This window comes from Rattus norvegicus, chromosome 11, assembly GCF_036323735.1.
Source record: "Rattus norvegicus strain BN/NHsdMcwi chromosome 11, GRCr8, whole genome shotgun sequence".
NCBI lineage: Eukaryota > Metazoa > Chordata > Mammalia > Rodentia > Muridae > Rattus > Rattus norvegicus.
This window is the reverse complement of record NC_086029.1, coordinates 83,364,873-83,387,258: the sequence shown is the minus strand read 5'-3', so window position 1 is coordinate 83,387,258 and position 22,386 is coordinate 83,364,873.

Sequence of the window (22,386 nt, the reverse complement as noted above, 5' to 3'; positions counted from 1 at the left end):
TGCAGGTCCGAGGACCCCTGAGCCAGCTCCGGCTGTCCTGCACCTCAGACTGCGCTTCTCCACCCCCAGAGCCTTGTCCCAGGGCTTCCCTACAGCCTGACACCCACCCGATGACAGTGTGGAGTAAGCACAAACTTCCTGAGTCCTGTCTCCCTGAGAGGCTGTGCCCTATGGCAGAGCGGACTCGGGACCCCTAACCCTACATGTGCCATTTTATATATTGCATATAGCGATGTATGAAGATTCCAGTTTCTCCACAGCCTTGACAAACCTTCTTATTGTCTTGTTATAGATATCAAAGTGAATATGAAATGATTTCTTTTTTTTTTCTTTTTCTTTTTCCTTTTTCCTTTTTTCCGGAGCAGGGGACCGAACCCAGGGCCTTGTGCTTGCTAGGCAAGAGCTCTACCACTGAGCTAAATCCCCAACCCCATGAAATGATTTCTTAAGATGGCTGGGTTTTCCCTGATGGTTCACGATTCTGTGACACTTGGCCGTTTGTATATCTTCTTTCCGTTTAGAGCCGGCAGACATTTTCTGTTAAGTTGGACTCTTGTCTTTAAGGTTGAGATTGTTTCTTGTCACTTCAGTGCTGGACATTTACAGCGTACATTCCTGTCGATGTCCTTTTGTCCCTTCCTAGGTTAGCCCACTCTAACTTCTCACATGCTCAGGGAAAATAATTAATTAAAACAAACCCCAAACGATGCTAGGCGTGCCGTACGTGTTACTCTAGTACTCGGCAGGAAGATCAGGAGTTCAAGGCCAGCCTCAGCTGGAAAATGGGGGCGGGGGGGCTGTATGACATCCTATCTGAAACAAAACCAACAACAAAAACTAGTGGGGAGTAAGCAAAGGGCACCTCTACCTATTTCGTGGTAGCTGTTACTGCTGATGCTTTTGTGGCCCAGCCTCTGGGACCTGCCAGAAAGGTGAACGGCAGAACATTATGTGCCCGTGACACTGTCACAGGGTGCGTCCAGGACACCCGACATAGTAATCATGAGTGCCCGGCATCCCAGACGGTGCTGTCAACGTTGGCTGTTTCCCAGCAGACAGGGCCAGCATCCTCAGCAGTTCACGTCTCCAACTAGCCCAGTGACTCAAACAAGCATGCATGCTTTCTGCCATTGTAACCCAGAAGACTGCTGGAGACAGATGGGGTAGTGACAGATTTCTCTGTTTTCTCCGAGAACGCCTTCCTTATACCTGACTCTCACGCAAGAGTAACAACCCGAGACTGGGAGAGTGACAGATACAAGGTCTTGACTAACCCCTAACAAAGCTCTGGTTGCAAACAATTCCTGCAGGTACCAGGGCACCACAGCCTAGGCAAAGCCTAGTGGAAAAGGTTTCTGACTGCACAGAGAAGCGTGAGCTACAGCGCCTTGTCTGCATCATCAATTCAAGATACGGTCCTTATATCACCCAAAACGGTCCACTGCGTGGCCCAGGGGATACAAGGCTGGTACTGACTGGCTCTCCTGTTACCATGGTGGCTCCCAAGGTCACACATGACAGCAAAGCAGCCCAGTTTCCAGTTTTCCCCAAAAGCTGGGCCTTAGCAGGGGGTGCAAGTTCTGTCCACACACCATCACATCCTGACTGTCCCTAGTACCCAGACGAACTTGTCTTGTTGAGCTGTTTGCAAATAGATCAGACAAACATCACCCACAGGTGTGTGCGCATGCGTGTGTGTATGTGTGTGTGTGTGTGTGTGTGTGTGTGTGTGTGTGTGTGTGTGTGCGCGCGTGCATAGGGGGTCTGTTAGCCAAATGCTTCCCACACTGGAAGAGGAGAATCTGGAGGAGACTCAACAGGACCATTCAGAAGCAATGGCTTCTTAGCACAATGCCCCTCTCATCACCTAGGACTCTGACTCAGGAACACCGTCTCTCTCCGTCTCCATCCCATGGGTGAGTCCAGGTCACCTCAGCAGATGCCAGTTACCAGAAAACCAAGTGGTCAATTCACCCTCGGCCAATATGCAGAGCCCAGCAGGCCAAGCAAACACTGGGGTCGTCTGGTTTGCTTACTGCCATCGTCTGCAGAAATACTCAGCTTCACCAATGGCAGTGTTGGGTTTTGGTAACTGGCGATAAGAGAAGTGAATTTCTCAGCGAGCAGTCAAAGATCAGCTGGTATAATGGAATTTTTCACTTGGTGTTGATATTTTTGGGCAGGACTTGTTCAGGTTAATTGCAAGTTTGTTGGGGCTGAAATGTGGACTACAGAGAGAGGCCCATTGTCTGTCTCTCCAGGACCACTGAGAATCACTGACCACACCCACTTACAAATATGTCTCTTGCCTCTCTGCAGAGGCTCTGCCTACTCAGTAATAAACCTTTGGTCTGTGGAAGCAGGTTCTGGCCACAGGTTGACCAAAACAGTTATCTCTGGCAAGGGCCCGGCTGGCTCCACTGATTGATGCAGCATTCCCCAGAGGCTGGATCATAGTCGAGCCCCGCCTGCCACCTTTGGGGACAGAACGAAACACAGCAGCTTGTCAGTCTCTTCCCTCGCCATCTTCACTGTCCACCCCGGGAACAGCCAACCTTTGCTCTCCAAGGTGCCTTTTCTGGTAAGCCAGCCCTGCAGGCTGTGGATTGAGGCAGGGACATACCAAAGGCTCCTCATGGGCTCTACAGGGAATTGAAACGGTGGTAAAAACTGAATAAAAGTAGTCTCCTATGTGTATGGAAATGTCTTATTTTTAAAACCAGACTCCTTTTTCTTCTTCTAGGCTGGCTCGTTTTTGTCAGCTTGACACAAAAACCCAGGGATCTCTTGAAAGGGGGAAATCTCAGCTGAGAAACTGCCTCTCTCAGATCGGCTGTGGGAAAGACGGTGGGGCATTTTCTTGATTAATGATTTATGTGAGAAGGCCTCGCCCACGGTGGGAGGTGTCACCCCTAGGCAGGTGGTTCTGGCGTGGTGTAAGAGAGCAGTCTGAACAAGCCATCAGGAGCAAGCCAGTAAAAGCATTTCTCTGTGGCTTCTGCTTCAGTTCCTGCCTTGAGTTGCTGCCCTGACTTCCCCTCAAGATGGAGTGTAAAATTAACCCTTTCCTCCCTACGTTGCCTTTGGTTGTGGTGTTTATGATGGTGATAGAAACCAAACTAGTGAGTTTTCAACGGGGTCAACGATACGGTGACCTGTTTCTCGTCCCACCCCCCTCCTCCCACATCTGAATGAGCTCCTGACTGGGAGAGATTAATTCATGAATGTACTTCATGCCAGACTCCTTTCTAGGTGCTACACTGGAAGCTTGTGTCAGATGATTCAAATCCTTTCGGGGTGACTACCACTGCTCCCAGGTCAGCCCCACCTTGCTTATTACAACCGCCTACATCCGTGAGTGCAAGGGCCTGGGTCCCATGTCTTCTCTCTCTCAGAGCCTGGGATATCATGTTCCTATGTGCTGGCTTTGCTGAAGGGACTGAGGAGTCCTCTGTCTCTGTAGGTCAAATGCTTAGCAGAGCAGGCTACGCCTCCTTCCCCATCCTCATCCCTTGCCTGCCTCTCTCCCACCCCCCACGCCTCTTCCTGCAGGATCAGGTCCAGAGAAATGTTGAGAACTGCTGTCCCCTGTGCCCCCCTCCAGTACACAGACTTTTAAGAAAGAAGACCTAGAGAGAAGACTTGAATGTGGGACTGGGGAGACCCAGGTCCAAAGGTCACTGTTTTCCCACTGTGTGACCTTGGCTCATTCACTCCCCATCCTGTGCCTCAGTTTCCCTAGCAGAGAAAGCTGGAACATCTTTAGGTAGTGTTCTCTCTGTCTCTTCTCTCTCCCTCCCTCTTTAGGTGGGCAGTGTCCTCCTCCATGTGTCTACATGCCTGTCCTGTCCTGCTAACATGGTCCATCTCACCACGGGCCTAGAAGCAACAGAATAAAAGGGCCGTTGTAAATAACATGGAGAATGATGGAGGAAGACACACAGTGGCAACCTCTAACCTCAAGTTACATATACACATACGAATTCATACTTGCCCACAAGTGCCCCACCTAAGGAACATGAAGATGCACATATACACACATACATACACATACGTACACACATTCATACACATTCACACACATACATGCATGCACATACATACATGCACATACATGAAGATGCACATACACAGACATGCACACATATGCATTCATACTTGCCCACAAGTGCCCCATCCAAGGAACATGCAGATGCACATATATACACACATGCACACCATATGCACACACATATGCATATACACGTGCACACACATACACACAAATGCATGCATGCACATACACATACATGAACACATATGCATTCATACTTTGCCACAAGTGCCCCATCCAAGGAACATGCAGATACACATATATACACACATGCACACCATATGCACACACATTCACACATGTACATACATGTGCACATACATGCACACATGTATGCACACGTATGCATATACACAGGCACACACATTCACACACATATGCACATGCACACACATGCACACATATGTACTAATAGGAAAATTACAGAAGTGAACAGTATGATAATTGATTCTTGAAAATTAATGACCAGGTCAGAACAGAAGCAGAAATTCCTGAGCGGGCTGAACTGCTGGGGAAATCACAAAGGTACAGTGAGGCAGAAAGCACGAGGTAATGGTGAACAGCATCAAAACAAGAGGAGAATGGAGACTCATGAGGCACGAAGGAGTCCATGAAGCCACCCATCATGCCTGAGAAACCCCTGGAACAGGAAACCAGAAAGAGGTGGTGCCAGAGGACTTTCCATAGCTTAGGGGAGCGAAGGGCCTTGCACTGAAGAAACACACTGTAGGTTCAGGTCATTATGCAGGTGAAGGCAGACAAGATAAAACGAGGCCTGTCAATGGATGAGAAGGAAGGGAGGCAGGAACAGATATTTTAGAAGGAGAGAGAGAAGCAGGAGAGAGGAGCTGGGAGAATCAAGGTGGAGACAGAGGATGACCCAGATCCAGACGGTCCTGAATTGCCAAGATAGTTGGGATGGATTTCTGTAGGCCAAGTTATCTTATCTAGGTAGGATGTTTGTATCCTTATCAATTGGTTGTGACTTTGTTGTGAGGACGTATTGTGGACTGAGAATTTAACATATAAATCTGATTGTTGGGTTGCAGTTTGTTGAGTCTTGGTTTCACTGGGTTGTTGGGAGTGTGAGCAGAGTCCCTGGTAGGGAGCTGGGATAAGCTAGCCCAGGCTGGACTTCTAGAGCCCTGGTAGCTGGTACCAGAGAGTTCGAGGCTAGCAGAGAGCCGCCAGAGAGATACTAGAGAGATAAATTATGGTTAGTTCCATATGGCCCCACGGGTGCTGAAACTAACTCTAGAGACCAGAGTGGCAAGGTGCCATGCTGGAACGGCTCACGGACTGCCCAGGTCAGAGAGTACTTGGAGGCAGAGTGGAGTCGCTGAAATAAATTAGTGCTAGTTCCTATGGAGCTGGAACTAGCGAGAGAGCCACTGCCCCGGTCAGAGAGAGCCCAGGAGAAAAGTGAGGAGTGGTATCCTTTTTTCTTTTTTAACCGCAACAACACACAATCCATCTAAACAAAGGATTGAGTGATGGGTTCAAGACTCCTTAAGCATGGATCGCCTCGGGAGCATGGCCATGAGCTGAAAGGCAGTTCCCCCACCAGCATGGATGCAGCGTCCATGGTTTACATCTGTACACACTAAGAAAGATACCTTATGAGGGACTACAGGCTTACTTGCTTTCTTTTTGCTTGTCCAGCATTAAAGGGCAGGCACCCCTGTAAACAAGCGCCCATCTCCTTTTATCGTGTCCCTTTGAGGAAACAATGAAAAAGAATACAGGTGTATGAGAGCGAGGCGAAATAAGTATCTTTGGGGATAGAGACGGCTTCAGACCCAGAGACACCCCTGGAAGAACTAGAGCAGGCATTTAGTGTGTGGATCAATTGAGCCCAGAAGAATGGCCGTAGACAGGGGAAGGATTAGGTGCATTTGTCTTCCAGGCCTGATAACACAATACCGGTCCTCTCTGCTTGGAAGATTGAGTGGGTGTAGTGGTTTGCATATGCTTGGCCCAGGGAGTGGCACTATTTGGAGATGTGGCCTTGTTGGAGGAAGTGTGTCATTGTGGGTGTGGGCTTTCAGACCCTCATCCTAGTTGCCTGGAAGCCAGTCTTCTAGCTGCCTTCAAAACAGGAGGTAGACCTCTCAGTTCCTCCAACCCCATGCCTGCCTGGACCCCGCCAGGCTTCCCACCATGATGATAATGGACTGAACCTCTGAACCTGTAAGCCAGCCCCAATTCAATGTTGTCCTTTATATGAGTTGTCATGGTCACGGTATCTCTTCACAGCAATGGAACCCTAACTAAGACAGTGGGTATCCAGGCCACAGAGTGAGCAGGGTGTGAGATGCTTCTCTTGGCCTGAGGATGGTGTCTTCTCACCATGTTCTCACACACGAGCACACGCGTGTATCCATCTTCCTCTCATAAGGACATAGGGCACTGAATAAGCGATGTGCACAGATGTTCCTGAAAGAGCTCCCGCCTTCCTCAGGGCTGATTAACAGATTAGAACTTTAACAATTGTGGACAACAGGTTGGACTTTGTTACAGGTTCAGAGCCTAATTACAGTTTATCTTGGACTGCCTTGATCCACTCTAACGGCCATGCCTTGCCCTCGTCTGTGTCTGACTTAACATCTTTGGAACTAAGAGGTAAATGTTTTAGGGATGGATCAACAGAGAACAAGCTTCCTCCAACCAAATCCTAAGGATTTGCTCAGAGCATCCGAGGCCTATAATAAAGGTCTCTCTACTGCTGTAGCTGCTTACCTAACATTTCCACAAAGACATTTGAAAACTGCCTTCATTTACGGCTTTCTTCATTCTGTTACTATTTAAACAACAACAACAACAACTTCAGACACATACCATGCTGGAACATGGTATTCAGGATAACCTAAATCTGTGCTCCCCAGCCATGGTCTCTCATATTGGGCTCTGGAATATTCTCTTATCCCCTAGAAACTTTTATAATTAAACTTGCCCTCTGCAGGTCTCATCTAGAGATATACCCTGGTGTATCAGGGGCTCAGCCATAGGTGAGCAAAGAGATCAGTGAGATCTAATTAAGTATTGACTAATTACCATCTATGTGGGTGGTTTAAAAACACAGAGAAATTAAAATGCAGGCAATCTCCCACACCAGGGCTCGATGTAATGATTTCCCTTCAACTTTACAGTGGCACAAAATCCTTATGAACTCTGTACCAAGTATACCTGAATTCCGAGATTTCCTCTACATCAGAGTTTAGTCTTCCCATTCAGGGCCCCTGAGGAACTGTGGGAACTGTGAACCTCGGTAAGTAAGACTTTAAAATAGGTGTACAATGCTAAACACATACCGTAAAAAAGTCTATTTGACAATTCTTTGGCATGCATGTCATTTTACCACTTACATTCTGATGAGATGGATGTGACAGCTTTTACCTAAAGAAATAAATCTTGAATGGAGGTTTGCTACTGACATAGATCTTCAACATAGCCCAGAGTTGACTGAAATTTGATTTTAAAACTGACAATGTTTATTATGATGCTTTGTACAAATGCATAGTACAAAATGGTAGATGTTTAAGGCCATCTCAGAAGCCACTGGCAATCCTGTCCTATTCCCAAGCCAAAACTCAATGGGCAAGTTTTTATTTAGGCTTGTTGTTGTTTGTTTGTTTGCTTGCTTGTTTTTCAAGATAGAGGTTCTCTGGGTGATAGCCCTGACTATCCTGGAACTCTATTTGTAGACCAGACTGACTTCGAACTCATAGAAATCCTCTCTCTCTCTCTCTCTCTCTCCCTCCCTCCCTCCCTCCCTCCCTCCATCTCTGTCACTCTCTCTCTGTCTCTCTACCTCTCTGCCTTTCTCTCTCTCTCTCTCTCTCTCTCTCTCTCTCTCTCTCTCTCTCTCTCTCTCTCTCTCTCTCCCTCTGCTTCTGCCTCCTGAGTGCTGTGATTAAAGTCATGAACTACCATTGTACCATTGCCAGGTGCAAGATTTTATTAAATGCAAGTCAGCAACTCAAAGATCGACTTTTAAAATCAAACCTTCTCAAACAATCCACAGCAAAGGTCCACTCATTCGATACGTACATGCTTTAGAACAGCAGTGGGGAAATACTTAATTTCCTTTTTGCTTTCTATATGTTAACCATTGTATTTCTATGAAACAAAAAAGCTTTCTGGGTACAGTAAAAACACAGTCGCTCATAACAGACAACGGTCTCATGTCTGAGTTGAGGTGCTTCAGGCAGGGTTTGTGGGTGCTGCCTGGTATGGTGAGATCACAGAGCGAAATGTTTGTTATGTGATCAGCCTCACGCCATGCAAGGCAGGCGAGGGCTGCCAGGCACATCTTGGATTCATGAGGAGTTTGATTTTTGAATGTATTTTTGGTAACTGCGTGTTGAAGAAACTTTCAACAATTTTGGTGTGACCTCCACGCTCAGTTTACCCAATCCACATGGGGTTACACTCACTGCTTAAAGAGCTGGGATCTACATTACCATCCTGAATGATGCATCGAATCAAGCTACAATACAGCTCCCTGACAGTGACCAAAGGCATCAAGCCTACCCGTCACTTTGCAACTTATTCCTCTTTGGCCTCCACAAAGTAATGGACGTCCTAAATCCTGAGACCCATACAAGTTGCCATAGGGGTCTCTGCAGATCTGACTGAATTCAAACTCTTGAGACCAGGATGAGTGGGCTGGTGTGGGGTGACATTTATCTGAGGTTCTCAGGCCTCATAAGTAAGGCCAAGGGAGTCTTGACCACACTCAGACGAGGTAGACTAAAGCTACTCAGGAGAGATGGGGTAGTGATGACCCAGAAGGTTAAGGAGATGAGACCATCCCTTAGTTTGCTTTCTATTGCTATAATAAATGTCATGACCAAAAGCAATATGGGTTTGGCTTACACTTCCAAGTCTTGGTTCATTGTTGTGGTTTGAATAGGAATGGCCTCCATAGACTCCTTGTTTGAATGCATGGTCCATAAGAAGTGGCATTATTAGGAAGTTTGTGGCCTTGTTGGAGTAGGTGTGGCCTTGTTGGAGGAGGTATGTCACTGTGAAGGTGGGCTTTAAGGTCTCACATGCTTAAGGTAGGCTTAGTGTAGCAATCTCTCCCTGCAGCTCAAGTTGTAGACCTCTCAGCTCCTTCTCTAGCACCATGTCTGCCTGGACACTGCCATGCTTCCCGCCATGATGATAATGGACTGAACCTCTGAATCTGTAAGCCAGCCCCCATGTGAATGCTAGCCTTTATAAGAGTTGCCTTGGTCATTGTGTCTCTTCACAGCAATAGACACCCTAAGACATTGACAGAAGCCAGAACAGGAGCTCAAGGCAGGAACCTAGAGGCTGGAATTGAAGCAGAAGCTATGGAGTAACATTGCTTACTGGCTTGCTCCCCATGGCTTGCTCAGCCTGCTTTCTTATAGAACCCAGGACCATCTGCCTACAGAGGTGGTACCACCCACAGTAGGCTGGGCCCTCCCACATCAAGCATCAATCAAAAAATGTACCATAGACTTGCCTATAGGTAATCTATTGAAGGCAATTCCTCAGCTGACCTCCATCTTCTCAGTTGACTCTAAGCTTGTGTCAAGTTGACAAAAATGTAACCAACACAAACCCAAGCCATGGAATATCAACAGCCACAGACAATGGGAAGAGACAAGGAACAAAGTCACAGTAACCCTGTTACTCTTGGGCTCCAGAACTTAAGAGAGGAAGTTTCTGCTCTTTTAAGTCATTGGGGAGCCAATATGGCCTCCCACTAATATTGCTTCTAAGACTTGCATGATACTCATATTTCCCAGGTCCTATGCTAACCCCTCTACCCTGATGATTGAACTGAACATCTCTGGATATCTCTGGATGGTTAATGCATGGGTAAGAGTCAGGTTTCAGACACAGGCAAGCAAGCACACAACAGAGTTACCTTTTCATCAAGCAGTGGCCCCATCCTTTGAGTCAAATGGGGCAGCAGGATAGCATTAAGCAGAAGAGAGAAGGCTGGTCCACTTCTGCTGTGTGTCAGGACCTTAGGACAATACATTCTGGGCTTAGATACCTCTACCCAGGCAGCACCCTGCCTCTTCCAAGGAAAGGAGGGAAACTGAGCAAAATCACTAGAATATGGATGAATCCGACTGGCAGGAGTGAGAGGGACTTCTCATTGTCCCAAGGACCTCAGAGAAATGATCCCCACCCCAGCCCACCAGGTCCTGTTCTAAAAGCCACCAGGAATCTGTACACAATAGTGGCTCATTTCCAAGACAATGTGGAAAGAAAGGAAAAGAGAGGAAGGAAGAAAACATCTCAAATCACTCTTCACCCAAGACCTGCACTCAACAGGGAAAAAATTAAATGAGTTCTGAGGAAGCAGGTGCTCGGTGGCTGGTGGGATGCCAAGTGGGCCTAAGAACACCTGCCGGTCCTCAGGACCCAATAACTAACTCTTTGCTGACCCCCTTTCTGGCTGACACAGAGTGTCTTGTGATTGGATCCCCTCTGTTCACCTCTGGGAAACAGTCCCTCTGTTTACCACTCGCCAGTGCCCCCAGAACATGGACCCGTGACACCACAGTGGTCTAGGCCATGGGAATACAAGCCTTCCTAGCGTTCACTCACACTGACTGTGGTCCTCAGATACGCGCCCGGCTTATTCTCAGACTTGGACCAGAACTTGCAAGAACTTGAGCTCAGCCAGGAAGGCAGCCAACATCTTGCAGGTAAATCCATACTACGGATAGACAGACATCTCAGCAAAGGAACCACCTAACATCTGCCACCCGAATCCCTTTTCTCATGAGGTACACATCTCTCATCCCCACTGGGCTCTGAAATAGCCAGAGGGGAGGAGACTTCACCTTAGTCTCTTGAGTCTCTTCAAAGGCTCACTTGCTTTGGAATTCATCGGGAGCCTGGGGCTTTGGGCACACCTGGTCTCTGGCCTCCTTCAGGTAGATGTGAGAGGTTCCACTCCCTCCTCTTCTCTCTTGCTTTATTCTCTGTCTCCACACCCAGGGACCCAGACACAGCCTCAGCTGTCCATCTCTGTCCAGCCAGTCCCAGTCATCCTGGGACTTGAGGGTTGTTTTTTTCTTTCCAAGTTACATCTCTGCCTTCTGATATTGACGGCCTTCAAAGCAAAATCATGACGCACAACGCTGAAATAATACTCCTGCAAGGAGGAGCAGGGCAGGGGGAAGGGGGGTGGGAGGTGTGTGGGGAAGATGACAAGGTGAAGAGGCCCAAAGTCTCATCCTGTTTCTTACACAGAAATCAAGGGACCAAGAAGGCATTCTGAGGAAACAGAGACTCTGAGGTTTAAGGACCTGCCCAAGGCCACACAGTGCCTTATTTAGTTGAGAACAATTCTTGTTGATGACTCACTCAGAAAAAACAGTAAGGACAGGAAGGGAGTTTAAGAGTATTCACGGAGTTGGGGCCAAACCTGGGTTATTCAAGCTAAAAGGTTCAATACCCGCTCCTTGGCCCCATGCAGGTCCACAGGGCCCGGAATCACAGCCCTGGTGAATATGGGACAGGAACTCCACAGGCTGTTGAGAGAAGGTGGCAGGTTACCTGTGTAGGCTTCTGCCACACCACTCTCTCCTCCATACTACACACCAGTGCCCTGCCAGGGCAGAGTACCAGCCTCTGGGAGGGATACACAGGTAACTGCGCGTGTCCCCAACCTCAACCTCGGGATTGTCCCATGAACTACTTCCTCTAGGGGCCTTTACATGCTCGAAACCTGAAGTAAGGAACAAAGATAGTTAGTCCCCGACTCTGTGCTCCCAACCGGACATCCAACTTCCTCATGGGTAATCCTAGAATTTTGCGTCCATAGTTCAGCTCTGACAGCCAACTGTGTTAGTCCCTGCAACACGGGGCGCCAGAGGGAGGCAGTCAGGCAGGAGGTGGGAGCCAGGATCAGCTTCTTCCTGTTTGCTCGCTGTCTCCTTCCTGCAGGCTTCCTGTTTCTTGGGTCCTGTCCCAGCCGTTATTTTTCATCTTGCAGCCTCTTTGGCATCTCTCGCTCCCCACCCCCCCCCCAGCTTCAGCGTCATCTCCACTCTCCCACAACTCCCACACACACAGCTTCAATGGCATCTCCCACAACCCCCACACACATAGCCTCAGTGGCATCTCCCACAACCCCCACACAGCCTCAGTGGCATCTCCCACTCCCCCCCAAAAAGCCTCAATGGTATCTCCCACTCTCCCCTTGCAGCTTCAGTGGCATCCCCGATCCCCCACAACCTCCCTCCCCCTCCCCCCATCCTTGAACCGCCAACAGCTGGCTGTTGACCTCTGCCCATGGGTCTGAGCTAGAAGAAACGCCCTCCTCTTCCCTCAACCACAGCTGCTTCAATGCCTGTCAGCCTTTGGCCTCTCTGACCTTTGAAGCTACCTAGCTAACTTTAACGTTCCCTGACAGTTCTTTATATGAAGCCTGTTCTGGTGACTGGGCACTGTCACAGTATCTGGAGTATCAAAACCATTGTTTTGAGCTCTCAGGAGCTCTTAGTCCCTCTTAGTCCCTCTTTGATAACAACACCCCCTCACTGACAAAGCCACTCTCCCACATACCTCTGATACAATGCTACTTAATGCTCAGCGAGAGCAACCTTTGCCCTGCTGTAGCGTGGACACGATGTTGGTTGCAGAGGCAAACATATGACTACAAGCTTTGTGAAGCCATTTCCACGGGACCTATTGTCAGCGTCCATGATTCGATGAGAATGGTACCCTGGACTCAAACAGTATGTAAACACAACGAGTGTTTTATTCTGCAGAAGTCCAGCATGCTGGGGTCTCCCATTATCAAGATAGAGAGACACCCAAGTGAGCTTGCAGGCCTGATTTAAAGTAAAGCACGTTAGGGAATTCCAGGGTGGGTGACCTCTGTGTTAATCTGTTGGGTCCATCTCTACGGACATTCCATTACTGGGGTGTGGGGGCTGGACACTTGTTGGGGGGAGGTCTGGAAAGTGTTGCTGACCCACTGTCCTTGCCTCAAGCCAGGAGGCTGGACAGCTTCTGAGGCCTGGACTTGCCTGGAATTAATTGCCCAGTTCTTAGAAACAGAGATTTAGGCCTAGTCTCCTTAACTGCTAGTTTGAAGCCTGCCTTGGAATCAGCCTAGCCTTCTCACTGTAAGTTCTTATCAATTGGATCTAAGATTATTGTGTTGTGTGTTTTTTTACGTGACGATTTGATGTAGCAAATGTGCAGCGGCAAGAGACACTGAGTTGGGATGTGTTTCCGCCAAGATATCTAGCAGATATCTTGGGGCACCACGGTGCCAGACCTAATGAGGTAAAAGGCACCAATACTTTTTTAAAATTTTTTATATTTTACAACAAATTTTGGGTTGAAATCTTAGTTAGACAAGCTACTGATTACAGGTATTATTAAAAGGTGATTAAGTTTGTTTTTAGAAAGAAGAGAGTAAAGAGATTACCTGAATCAGGTAGAGATTTTCATCCACAGTTCAGAACTTAGATAGGAAAAAATTAGTCATTACCTCCAAGTAGAGAGTTATGATGAATGTCTTTAACACCAGGCAGAGTGAATACAGACATATATTATAGAAGTTATTAAGGTTAAAGAAAAATCTGTGGCTCTGGGTAGAGAACTTAACAGATAGATATATTTTGGGTTAAAGTCCTGAGTTTTAAGTTGCTTATTGGTATTAGAATTGATAAAAGGTGTTTAGGTTTGTTTTAAGGAGAGTACAGAGATTACCTGAATCACATGGGGATTTTCATCCATGGTTCGGAACTTAGGGAAAAATTAGTCACTGACTCCAAGTAGAGTATTGTGATATTTACAAGTTATTAAGGTTAAGTAAAAATCTGTGGCTCCAGGTAGAGAGCTTAACAAAAGGATATATATTTAGGTTATTAAGGTTAAAGAAAAATCTGTGGCTCCTGGTAGAGACCTTGACAGATTGAGATTTTTGGGCTAAAGTCCTGGTTTGATACGTTGTTTATTGATAAAAGGTGTTTAGTTTGTTTTATGAATTATCCCGCTAAAGGCCATATGGCTCGTTGATGCCGGCTAGCGAGGGTTTGTGGTTACTTTTGATATTTACCACAACAGGAAGCTCGAATTCTCTTACGTGCACTTCACGGGAATTTTGGGTTCATTTCCTGATATCATACAGTACAAAAGCCTATCAGGTTCATTGTTTAGCTTGCTTCCTTTTTTAAAATTTGTTTAATCTTCATAATGGATGTGACTTTGAGTTTTATGGTTATATTATTACTCTGGGAGAGAGTGCAGGATACAAGCTTTTCTGGTTACAGACTAAGGAACACAATATTTTGGGAGGAAGATTTTGTCTTTGTGTTTTTAAAAAGTGTGATTAGGCTCTGGAAACCTCACAGAGTCATACTGATCAGATTTGATAGAGGTAGACCGCCTAAAATTATTAATGCAGGAGAATCAAACAAAAAGAGATTTCAATTCTAAACTTTTGTCTTGAGAGTTGTATTTTGCAGAGTGTGCCTACTTGGAATCCTGGTCTCAAGGACTTTCAGCTGGGTCCAGTCAGGACACATTGGCTACAGCATTTGCTTCATTCTTGCTACCCCCTATCCCAAGGATATCTTAACACCCATGTACAGCTTGAAGAAGTTATGGAGGAGTCGTCACCCCAATTCCCTGGACTTTGGGGGGGGGGCTAAAAGTGGTTATTCTAAAGTTGTTTTTATGAGGAATTTAGAAATGGTTGTAATTTAACAGGGAGGAATTAACTAGATTGAGTTGTACAATCATAATCTCATTTGGTAACTAAGCTAAAATCATATCTTTGCTTTGATATAGAATTTATTTGTTAAAAGAGTTTAAAAGTACAAGGTTTAGAGTCAGTCCTTCTAATGATGTCATTACAAACTTCTGAGTTGATTACACCTGTGAGTTAAGGGCCAACTAGCAAATTCATGGCTCTGACTTTGTGAGAATACTTTCAAGATAATATTAAGAAATAAAGACAACAGTCCAGATTGTCTTCTATAGATAGATGGTTTTCAAAAATATCCAAAATCCACAAAATTTGAGATTTAAAGTTATTTATCTTTTGTTGAGACATATCTGCTCCTAACAGTTCCCCTTTGGCGGATTTAATGAAGAAGTTGGGCATCTCTAACTCTGGGTGAGGCAATACTTTGTGGCTAGGCAGCCACTGGACAAAACTGCCTATTTCATTTACAGACTAATGCTGTCCAGAAAAGGACAAATTATGCAGAATAGTTGACTGATAAACCCTGCCAAGACAGGGTGATCTGCCCTTTAAAATCTGCATTTCAAGAGTCTGTCAGTTGATTTTGGGCCAGAAGGCTAAAGACTTGTGCTCACATATGCTAACAGGGGACTGTGCTAGTGGAGATTTGTCTCTACAACCTCTCAGTTCTGGAAGCGGTGTTAGGCTTCCTTTGTGTATAGATATTTGATCATTCTCAGATTTCTGAAGGGGTTGAAGACTGATTATAGTCTCATAGCCTATCAGGCTGTTTAACTCTGGAAATACATATTTTATTAGATAGTTATCAGATAGTATACAAGCTAGCCAGGATATAACATAGATTTTAAGCCTTTCTTAAGCTGGAATGGATAATTACATGTTCTGTTTAACTGACAGAGTGTTGGACTGGGTGTTAGATATATTTTATGCTTTTAACTACAAAATGATAATAGTTGTGCTCAGCTTATATTTGAGAGAAAAGTTTTTTTTTAATTAGACAAAAAGGGTGAAATGTGGGATGATGTCACAGGTGAGGCTGGTACAGGATAGAAGGAGGCCTGTCATTGGATGAGAAGGAAGGATGGGTGGGAGAAAAGTTTGAAGGAAGAGGAGGAGGCTGGAACGAAGAGAGAGGGAGAGAGACAGGAGGAAGAGGGAGAGAAGCCATGGCAGGACAATGGAGGCTGACGTAAAGATCTCGCTCTGTGTATTTACAGGTTGTTATCAATGTTCTCAAGGGATGGATGGTACTGGGATTTGTATGTTTAAGTGGACAATTATATCTTATCATTTGGATCTAAGATTATTGTGTTGTGTGTTTTTTTATGTGACGCTTTGAGTGCAGTGCGGCGGTAAGAGACACTGGGCCGCTGAAGAGTTGGGATGTGTTTCTGCCAAGATATCTAACAGATATCTTGGGGCACCGCAGTGCCAGACCTAACAAGGTAAAGGACACCAACACTTTTTTTTATTTTTTATATTTTACAACAACACCTATGCTCGCAGTTTAAATTAATTAATAAATTATTATTATTATTATTATTATTATTATTATTATTTTGGTTTTTGAAACAGGGTTTTTCTGTGTAGCCCTGGCTGTACTAGGACTTACTCTTTAGACCAGGATGGTCTTGAACTCACAGAGATCTGCCTGCAGGAGAGATTCGACACTGGTGAACAGAGCTCACATCATTGGATTGGATCTCCTGGATACTGGTGGCAGTACAGGAAAGGGTCTCATTCATTCCTCTACCTTCTGTCACGGGGGAGGGAACACTGACAGACCAGCCTATCAAGTACCACAGTACCATGATTGGAATGGCAAGTTCAGCCTGACAGAGAGACATAGAAAAGTGAAGAGCCCTTACATGTGGAACAGGATAGGCATGTTGGTCAAGCGAAGCCCCATCCAAAAGCAAGCCGTGGAGCAATGGCTTTAAAGGTCTTTTATTTTGAAATCCCTTCTCCTCTCTTTTTTTCTTCTCCTCTCCCACTGCTACCCAGCCCCCAACCCTACTACCTTTTCTCCTTTATTGCTTAAATGAAATTTTACAGGGCCTCCAGGATATGTGGGTTGACTTCCAAGTCTTATCCAGTCTCTAGAGTTGTCATTTTCTGGAAAGAACATCCAAATGTTCTATTCAGACTCACCCAACCCCTCCCTCTCTTCCTCAGAGACCCTTGATGTAGCCCATTATTTTTAGGTGTGATTGGGAAATCTAAGGCAGTTACTTTAATTAAGGTTCTGCAAACTAAATATCCGTTCCCCTCGTTTTTTATTTTATGTGTATTGTGGGTTAGGTCAAGGGAATTTCTTTCATATTCAAAATGTGATTGAGCACGGGTAATTCCCAGAGTGAGGAATAGCACCCGGGTGCCCTGACAAGGTACCTGGAAGCAGGAGAAGCCTGTGACATTTGATTCGCTCCACTGTTCTCACACTTCTGCTTGCATGGTTCCTCCAGGCTCTGTGGAAAAGCCTGGAAGCCTCCTCTCATCTCCACACTTCTGACCCTCAACCCTAACAAAAGTTTGCCTCCCAGGACCCAAAGGCTGAGGCTGTCCCCAGCCCCGACCCCCAAGCTTTCCTCACCAAGCCAGGACCCTCCCTTTGCTCTAGCCTAGCAGGTCGCACAGAGGCAGCCACACTTTCAAAGCCAATTCCCCTTTGGGCTAAAGCTAACCCTAGAGAAAAATGTCAAGTACAAGGGAGAAGAATAGAGTCTATTTTTCATGTTCTCCTGGGCTCCATGAACTTCAGGGTAATTAGACAGATGTGAAATGAATCTATGACTCTTTTTAATCCTAGGTCTTCTTAATTGCCTCAGTTGGAAGAGTCATTAATTTATGATTAATGGGATAGCTTCTGTACAAAATTCAATTACCCTGAGACGTGCTGCAGCCTGCTACCCAGACGCTCCGGAGTGGCTCTCACTGTTAATGGCTCTAGGCTGGCCCTGCCTTCTCAGATGATGTGGCAGACAAAAGGACCTTCCTAGAGGCCAAGCCTGGCCCAGGGTCAAAGGGAAATTAGAGAGCAGGTTAAACAGCTGGGTCTAAATCCTAGAAGCAGCTGAGTGAAGCCAGAGTGGCAGCCCAGACGAGTAAGAACCAGGCAAAATGGCTTCTCTGCCACCAGAATTCTGCAAAAGTTAGACTATAAAATGAAGAGACCGGAAGTGCTGTCTCCTGGGCTGCAGCAAGGGCTATGCAAGGGACACCTTGGAGCTGACTTTGAGTTATGTGCAGTTTTTCTGCACTGGCCTTGTGTTATTTGAAACGTTTTTTTAAAAACAAACAAAAAAAAACCCCCAAAAAACAAAAAAACAAAAACAAAAACAAAAACAAAAACATTATTTTTGAAGAATCTCATTTACAGCATCTCCTACCCTAGTACATAAAGGTTGTCAAGCTGAGTGTGTGATCTGCTCATGCCTCTTTCAGTGTCATTCTGGGGCTTGATCCCAGGGCCTCAAACATGCATAGCACATGCTCTGCCACCCAGACAAACCTACAGCCACACCTGCATACCTATGACCACACCTACAGCCACACCTACATACCTATGGCCACACCTATAGACAGCTACATACCTATGACCACACCTACAGACACCTACATCCACACCTATGACCACACCTACATACCTATGACCACACCTATAGACACACCTGTATACCTATGACCACACCCACAGACACACCTGCATACCTATGACCACACCTACAGACACACCTGCATACCTATGACCACACCTACAGACACACCTGCATACCTATGACCATACCCACAGACACACCTGTATACCTATGACCACACCTACAGACACACCTGCATACCTATGACCACACCTACAGACACACCTGCATACCTATGACCACACCTACAGACACACCTGCATACCTATGACCACACCTACAGACACACCTGTATACCTATGACCACACCTACAGACACACCTGCATACCTATGACCACACCTACAGACACACCTGTATACCTATGACCACACCTACAGACATACCTGTATACCTATGACCACACCCACAGACACACCTGCATACCTATGACCACACCTACATACCTATGACCACACCTACATACCTATGACCACACCTACATACCTATGATCACACCTACAGACACACCTGCATACCTATGACCACATCTACAGACACACCTGCCTACCTATGACCACACCTACAGACACACCTGTATACCTATGACCACACCTACAGACATACCTGTATACCTATGACCACACCCACAGACACACCTGCATACCTATGACCACACCTACATACCTATGACCACACCTACATATCTATGACCACACCTACATACCTATGATCACACCTACAGACACACCTGCATACCTATGACCACATCTACAGACACACCTGCCTACCTATGACCACACCTACATACCTATGACCACACCTACATACCTATGACCACACCTACAGACACACCTACAGCCATGTTTCCCTCGTTTTGAGCATGAAAATTATTCGGACTAAATTGGGCAGAAATCATAGAAGTAACAAGGTCACACCACAGCCCTGCAGCTCCCTGGCAGGCCACTGGGTTCCTAGGATGACCCTGCTGGGACTCCCCAACCTAGCCAGAGAACCAACAGCAAGTGTTTTTCAAAGCCGGAGACAGCAGGGGCATCCAGTTAGATGAGGTAGGGGCTGGAGGAAATCAAGAATGCAACCATTAAGAGACAAAGGAACACAATGCTGTACCTGACACAGGTAGAAGCTGTGTATGTAATAGGTGCAGAGCCCCTGGCTGCTCAGCCTTTGGGATAGCAAACTCTATTACTAGGAAACAAACCCAGGCCCTGCAGTCTTTCTGCTGTTCCCTTGATCTGAGGTTTACAACCTTTGGAATGTAATCAGAGAGCCAGCAAGTGGGTGCCTAGGGAAGGGTGTGGGGTGGGGGAGGACAGGTAACTGGAAATGTGCTTGTGGATCTCGTTTGGGGGTCACCCTGAAGCTCTAAAATTCTGTGGTGCAGGGGGTGCCACCCAGCAAAGTTACTAAAACCACTGAATTATACACTTTAAATAGCTGGGTTTTATGATCTGTGAAACAGACCTCAATAAAGCTGGTAATAAAAACAAAATGAAGGGAAGCAGACTCAACAAGGACACCTCTCCCAGGTCCCAGTAACCTTCCCGCTGCCCTGCTACACAGGCCAAGGCTCCCTCCACAGGCTGCCGGCAGCTGGCTTTGGGGGCTCTCTTGGTTTCTGATTTAACCTGCCACTGAGGCTAAATCTTGAGAAAAGAAGTGTACAAGGAGAAGGAGGGGGAGGAGAGGAGGAGGAGGAGGGGGAAGAGGAGGAGGAGGAGGAAGAGGAAGAGAAGAAGAAAAGAAGAAGAAGAAGAAGAAGAAGAAGAAGAAGAAGAAGAAGAAGAAGAAGAAGAAGAAGAAGAAGAAGAAGAAGAAGACAGCAGCACAGACCAGAGACCAAGCCTGCAATGCAGCACAGCACCTCACATTTCTTGTAGCAACACTATGTCTTCCATCTAGAGCCCAACTGCCCCACATCCTTGTCCCAGTGTCACATAGGCTTGTCTGCCCCAAATGGATAAAAGCTGTAGGAGGCCTGCAGACTCACTGTATCATCAGGGCCTCCAGGTTATTGAAAGTAATTAGTCCCTAAGCCCTATATTCTCACAAATGTGTCTCCCTCAAATTCCTAACCCACCTCATTACAGAACCGGTGGAAAACACAGGGACACTTGTCCTGTGACCCCAAGTTCAAGGGCGGCTTCCCAAGCAGACAATAAACATAAATGAATAACAGTGAAATAACAGTAAACACGGGAAGCCTGCAAGGCCAATAGCTACGTCAGCACAGGAGGGATGGCTATGCAGCTAATAAAAAGGAAATTGCTCAAAACCATTTTGTGGATAGAAGGCTAGAACATTCTGTTGAGCCACAAAAGCAGAGCATAGGAATTCAATAGTGTGTATGGTCCTTATCTTTTTCTGTGTCGTACGTCAGACTGGAAAGATGCCACGGTAGCTGCAGGGACTTTCATTTCTGTCTCTGTGTCTGTCTGTATTTCACAGTTTCCCACAATGAGCATGTTCTTTTGTTTTCACGTGTGTACATGGATGCTCTCAATACTCGTGCATGCCAACACACGTGTGGAAATCAGAGGACAACTAACTCTCAGGGGTTGATTTGCTCCTTCCGCCCTGTAGGTTCCAGGGCTTGAACTCGGGCTATCAGTCTTGGCCGCAAGCACCTTTACCACTGAGCCATCTCGCCAGCCCATATTTTGTAAAAGCCAGTCAACCTGTAAGCCCTGCCTGCCCAAGGACCGGGTAACTTCCCGGAATGCTGGGAGTGGTAGTTTTTGGAAAATAACTAAGCCACCATGGGAAATACTGTGGCAGTGTAATGTTGTCCTTTAGACGTCCTTGTAACATGTGGCTCCTTGCCTCTTTTTTTCTTTCTTTTTTTTTTTTCCGGAGCTGGGGACCGAACTCAGGGCCTTGTGCTTGCTAGGCAAGCGCTCTACCACTGAGCTAAATCCCCAACCCCGGCTCCTTGCCTCTTATTGAGATTCCAGAGAGTGGACCTGATTTGAGTCCATCCAGAGTGAACTTGCTTCAAATTTGGACTTTTAAAGTTTGCTTCAAATTTAGCTCAAAATTGTGGAGCTGGTCCTCCTCTCACAAATCTCAGGAAAAACAACTATGGTTTCTTAAATTTTTATGTCAAGATCCTAGAAAATTACAAAGAAAGCAAAATGAAAGCAGTACCACTATCTGAAAAATTGGAGCTTATTTAGATTTTTTTAAAGCAAAACAACAGATTAGATTGATACCCTAGTCTTATGTGTGGCTAGTCCACGTTCCTAGAGCTCCTATTGCATTAGTTACATAGAATTGGGGTTTTTCAGTTATTTTTAAACTTATCGATTTTTGTGTGACCTTTTCCTGGAAGACATGAACAAATGTGTATTCAGCCCAGATAGGGTGCTGTTAGGTCTCAGGATGTGTATTTGTCCACAAAGACAGTTTTGTCTCAGCTCGACCTGGACTGTAGACTGTGGTGATTTGAAGAGGAAGGGGCCCCCTAGACATGTGTTCGAATGCTTGGCCCATAGGGAGTGGCCCTATTAGGAGGTGTGGCTTTGCTGGAGGACGTGTGTCACTGTTGGGGTCAGGCTTTGAAGTCTCAGAAGCTCAAGTCACTTTCACTTCCTGCTGCCTGCAGAACCAGATGCAGAGAAGTCTTCTCCAGCCCCATGTCTGCCTGTGTGCCACTGTGTTTCCCACCATGAGGAAAACGGACTAAATCTCTGAATGTGTAAGCCAGCCCCAATTAAATGGTTTCCTTGATAAGAGTTGCCTTGGTTGTGTGTCTCTTCACAGCCATAGAAACTCTAACACAGAAGTATTGCTAAAAATGTCTACAGCCAGCATTCCTCAGGAAGGTGTGAAATGAGTTCTTGCCTGCCCAAAAGGGACACATGACTCTCCATTGACAGATACCTGTGGTTTGCAAAACAAAATCCAAGATGGCCTCCAGGCTCCCCTAATCCC